The following is a 5832-nucleotide window of genomic DNA, read 5'->3' as shown; positions in this document are numbered from 1 at the left end:
AAATAAAAGGATTTACTGATGCATTTATCTCTGCCAACCTAAGAGGACCTAAAATTCTACGAATTACACGTTGAAATTGCAACTTAGTACTAACAATTATGTGTACCTTTTGCCTTGCAATGGGAATGAAGGGATCATACAAATTCTCGTGATTCATGCAAGCTACTTGATTATGCTAAAGGTTGAACCTACACAAAACATACACAAGCCGTCCTCAGTGGGGGCACCAATTTGAGGCGGTCCGGGGCGGGCAACAAGAAGAGCGGCCTCTAAACACCCTTTGAGGCTCCCGTGCTGCTCAATTGGGGCTGGGGAAAGCACAATCAGAGACTAAAACAACCCACAGCCAGAAACTAAACAAGAAAAGGGGCACCACCTAGTTGTAGATGCTAACTAGGATGCACGTGATATCTCCTTGTACTCAAACGCACAATGAGAGGGGAAAAACTCAGTCTTAGCCTTAAAAACTAGATGCACACAAAGCTCGATGAGAAATAGAGAGACAACACAAAACTTGACCTTGTTGCCAATACACAAATTGTCTTAGGGTCACGGGAGCCCTCTCACCAAGCACCCTCTTACAATTGACCTTGTAGGCAAACAATTCAACAAGCCCTCAAACCACCAAGCATGAAATGGCACAACAAACTTCAAGGACAATATACCTTCAACCACCTGATTAGCCAACTTATCAAGTCCATTTGGAGAGAAGAGTCGTAGTTGCAGCATACAATTGCACCCAAAACTATGAATCTTATTTATGGACAAGAGTAGGCTACAAGTGTGATTGTAGAGTATAGTATCACTCCACTTCTCTAGATGACATAACTAACTTCAAGCTTCTCCATGCACCTATGTGTAGTGATGGAATAGAGCACTCACAATGCACACACTCTACACAACTAGGCTTGAAGAGTGATGTGTTATGTGTTGAGAATGGTGTGGTGTAGTGTGATCATGGGAGGATTTACAAGGGAGAGAAGGGCTCTATTTATAGGTTTTAGAAGCCCCAATTAGGATTAGGCCTAATCAAGTTTATTTGAAGGAATAAAAGATTATGCATATTTTTAATTTTTTTTCATGAGGGTGGGTCTCTCTTGTCCTTTGAGTCACATGGATGTGGGCTCAAGGAAAGAGAATTTTTGAGGATGAAAGGAGAGAGGGATTGAGTGAATAATTTGGGAGTGCCTACTCTATTAGAGGGTGGATTTTACAATAAGGTTAGTGGTTAGTAGTTAGTAATTATCACTAAAAAATATTTACAAAATCATTCACCAAATGGTGAGATATACGATGAGAAAAGTTAGAGAAGGGATGAGCTTGTAAAGAGAGGTTGAAGCTTTGGAGAAGTTGACATTCACCTCTTTACAGCACCGGAAGAAGAAGCAGTCAGCATGGCGAAGCAGCGCGTGTCGATGAAGCTATGTTATTTCAAACCTTGGAAAATTCATGATAAAAGCCTTCATTTGCAGAGGTTATCCTTGGATTTTTGCTGATTTTTTGAAGTTCTTTACAAAGCTGAAGAGAGTATGGTAATATGGACATATATGTAGAGAGAAAGGGGGACACATAGGGTGTAGAAATGGAGGATGAAGGCTATGGAGGTGTGAGAGATGTGGCAATGGTGAAGAGGGTGAATTAGGACATATGAGTTGCAGGTTTGGGAGTGGGACGGAGAGGGAGGAGTGTGTGTGAAAGAGAAAAATGATAAAGTAGAAGAGGGAGTGTGGCTGCATAGCATGGGCAAACTGCGGTCCACCAATAAAATCATAGCTCAGAGCTCGTAGCTCAAAAAAATATGAAAAAATTTGAGGTGAAAGTTCAGCTCAGGAGCTACAACTTTTGTTTGTATCACCTTTTTAAATTCGGGGAGCATGTGATCTTTAAAAATTCAGCAAAACCGACTGTTTTTTCCACTGCACAAAGTCCTTGTGAGGTCCTTCTTTGGATGATTCTTTTGAATACCTCCAAGAGTGAGCTCCCCATGGTACATGCATGCATGTCACATACCCTTGACTTTATTTGGTAGGTCTATAACTGAAGATATTGTTGAGATCATGATATAAGTGAATAGTACAACTAAGAAAATCAAATATTGAGGGGTCTAAAAAAATATATACATGTCGAATATAAATAATATAGGTGAAAAAAATATAAAGGGGTCTCTCATTATAAGTCTACCATAAAAAGATGAATATTTTTTGTGGTCTAATTTATGAGAGTAATAGAGAATAGATGTAGGAAGGAAAAAATGACAATAGTGAAAAAATATACACATAAATAAACTAGTTTTTTTTGGATTTTTGTTGGGATGAAAATAAGAGAAGCTTGCATGAAATTATTTTTATATGGAATAAAGAGTATGCAAAATGGTAAGAAAAAATATGGTAATGGTGAGTCAATGTACATAGCATAAATAACACACTATAGGTAGATATATTTAAATAAATACCAAAATAATTATGAAAAATCCTTTTATTTATGCCCTATATACAATGAAATATTTACACACAAATGGGCCATAATATACTTATATTTTTTATATTTTTTTGGCTCAACTAGCACAGTGACTAGCTAATTAGGGGTTTTTAAGAAGATATGGGAAAAGTCCCCTAACTCACACACACACCTATATACAGTGAAATGGTAGGGATAGCCACAGTGTTTGGATTATTTTGGTAGGGTGGGTTAACTCACTATGGCAATTACGGAGAGCCGAAAAACGGCTATCACTAGCAATTTTTTTTCAGTTTTTGTTTGAGAGAGAGGTGCACTCTCTCACCACACCTCAAGCTTCTGCTGCACTCTCTCAATTCAGATAGAGGTGCACTCTCTCACCACACTTCAAGCTTCTGGTGCACTCTCTCAATTCAGGCTTCCAACTGCTCTCTCTCTCTCTCTCTCTCTCTCTCTCTCTCCACACCTCAAGCTTCTGTTGCACTCTCTCAATTCAGGCAGAGGTGCACTCTCTCACCACACTTCAAGCTTCTGGTACACTCTCTCAATTCAGGGTTCCAACTGCTCTCTCTCTCTCTCTCTCTCTCTCTCTCTCTCTCTCTCTCTCAAACAAAAACTGAATAAAAAACTGTTGAAAACAGTGCGCGCCGGCGCGGACTATTTCCAGCAGTTTTTTATTTAGTTTTTGTTTGAGAGAGAGAGAGAGAGAGAGAGAGAGAGAGAGAGAGAGAGAGAGAGAGAGAGAGAGAGAGAGAGAGAGAGAGAGAGAGGTGGTCAACTCAGGCTTCAGCTGCACTCTCTCAACTCAGGCTTTAGCTGCACACTTCAGCTGCACTCTCTCAACTCGGGCTTTACCTGTACACACACACTCTCTCTCTCTCTATACCAAAAAGTCAAAAAAAACAGTTGGAAACGGTCCACGCTGGCGTGGACTGTTTCCAGTAGCTTTTTTTGACTTTTTGGTATATATATATATATATTATATATATATATATATATATATATATATATATATATATATATATATATATATATATATATTATATATATATATATATAATATATATATATATATATATATATATATATATATAGAGAGAGAGAGAGAGAGAGAGAGAGAGAGAGAGAGAGAGAGAGAGAGAGAGAGAGAGAGAGAGAGAGAGAGAGAGAGAGAGAGTTCTCTGCAGCTCGCCTTTGGGAGGGCTTCATTTTGTCAGGATGAGTAAGGTGCATGGATCGCTGGCTCGTGCCGGCAAGGTGAGGGGCCAAACCCCTAAGGTTGCCAAACAGGAGAAGAAAAAGAGACCAAAGGGTCGTGCATACAAGCGCATCCAGTACAACCGCCGTTTTGTAACTACAGTTGTCGGTTTTGGTAAGAAGAGGGGATCCAATTCATCAGAGAAGTAAAGCTAGCTGATTCGTGAAGATGGATGATGATAGGGGAATTCTTGATTGAGTTAGGCTAAATTTTGAGAGGTTATGGAAGCGGTGAAAGAGACCTCTTGCTGTAAACTGCAAAGACTGCCTGTAAAAGGCTGTGACTTTCAAAGCACACGGCTGACTGCGCGCTTTTAATCTACTTTTTATTTTATATTAAAAAAAAGAGTTCTCAAATCAACTGCAGATACCACATCCGCGCGACGCACAAGAGAGAGAGAGAGAGAGAGAGAGAGAGAGAGAGAGAGAGAGAGAGAGAGAGAGAGAGAGAGAGAGAGAGAGAGAGAGTGAGTTGGCACATTTTGCATGTTCTCAACACCAAAGTGGATGGACGGCAGAAGATCATTTTTGCTGTGACATCTATTAAGAGTATCGGCCGACGTTTTGCTAACCTCGTCTGCAAGAAAGCGGTTGTAGACATGAACAAGAAAGCTCTCTGCTCAAGAGCTTGAAAACCTGATGTTTATCGTTACCAATCCTCCTCAATTCAAGATTCCTGACTGGTTCTTGAATAGGAAGAAAGATTACAAGGATGGCCAATTTTCTCAGGTGGTGTCTAATCAACTTGATATGAAGTTGAGAGATGACCTGGAAAGGCTGCAAAAGATCAAGAACCACCGTGATCTTCGTCATTATTGGGGCTTGCGCGTGCGACGTGGTCAACACACAAAAACAACTGGAAGGCGGGGGAGGACAGTTGGTGTGTCCAAGAAACATTAAGTCAAGGCACTGCAGAGTCCTTAGGATGCAATTCCTAACAGTCTTGATACTGATGTGTGCAATAATATTTTTAGAGTTCAGTTGGAGGGCTTCTTCTCTTTATCAGCTCGTATTGTAATTCCATGAGAGCATTTTAAAGTATTCTTGCCTTGAAGTACGTATTTACTAAAGTGAATGATTAACACTTCTGGAATTATGTTAAAAAAGAGAGAGAGAGAGGAGAGAGAGAGAGAGAGAGAGAGAGAGAGAGAGAGAGAGAGAGAGCGGGAGTTTCGGCATTAGTGCAGAAAAAATCAATTTCACAAACATACAAATTTCCCCTCTATGGTATATTCAAATAGAAAAGTTTCTCAAATAACGTACATTTTTTTCAATTTAACTATTTTCATGAATTTTCCAAACGGATTTTCTCCTTCTCCCCCTCCCTTTAACTAGCTATTTTGAATTTTCAAGATCCAATGATCACCCAAAAACTAAAAAATAAACCTACAAGAAACAGTCCGTGCCGACACAGACTGTTTCGACGCGGCGCAGACTGTTTGCATTATGTTTTTTTTTTGTTCTTTCTAGAGAGGGAGAGAGATGTTTCTCAACTCGTGTGCAGTCCACAGAGAGAGAGAGAGAGAGAGAGAGAGAGAGAGAGAGAGAGAGAGAGAGAGAGAGAGAGAGAGAGAGAGAGAGAGAGAGAGAGAGAGAGAGAGAGAGAGAGAGAGAGAGAGAGAGAGAGAGAGATTCTGCATCAGTATTCGGGGAAAATCAATTTCACAAACGTACAAATTTCAATTTATGTAGATTCAAATAAGAAATTTTTCCAAATAGCATATATTTTTCACAATTTAACTCTTATTTCATGATTTTTTCAAGCGCATTTTCTCCTTCCCCCCCTCTCTTTAGCTTGATATTTTCATTTTTCAACATCGAGTGCTTACCCAAAACATTTGTGAGAGAAACAAGTGATAAAAGCGGCTCAAGGATAAGCTGAGGCACACTTTTCTCGAACACTAGACGACATGGTAGTGACATGATCAAACTTCCAATTTAAGTTTGGTAGAGAGAGAGAGAGGTTTCTCAAATCATCTACAAACCTGAGAGAGAGAGAGAGAGAGAGAGAGAGAGAGAGAGAGAGAGAGAGAGAGAGAGAGAGAGAGAGAGAGTCGGCATGGTAGTGGCATGAAACCTCCATAAACTAAAAAAAAGGCCCTGAAACAGTCAAGGTGC

At 39.8% G+C, this 5832-nt stretch overlaps 2 pseudogenes; both read left to right on the top strand.

Annotated features, from left to right (window-relative positions):
• Positions 1-3639: 3639 nt before the first annotated feature.
• Positions 3640-3870, top strand: LOC147435953 (small ribosomal subunit protein eS30z/eS30y/eS30x pseudogene; annotated as a pseudogene).
• A 468-nt stretch (positions 3871-4338) lies between these two features.
• On the top strand, positions 4339-4614 carry LOC147435952 (small ribosomal subunit protein uS13z/uS13y/uS13x pseudogene; annotated as a pseudogene).
• Positions 4615-5832: the final 1218 nt, after the last annotated feature.

Source organism: Adiantum capillus-veneris, chromosome 18 (assembly GCF_014529385.1).
Source record: "Adiantum capillus-veneris isolate H3 chromosome 18, ASM1452938v2, whole genome shotgun sequence".
Lineage (NCBI taxonomy): Eukaryota > Viridiplantae > Streptophyta > Polypodiopsida > Polypodiales > Pteridaceae > Adiantum > Adiantum capillus-veneris.
This window is presented reverse-complemented; position numbering and strand designations above follow the sequence as displayed.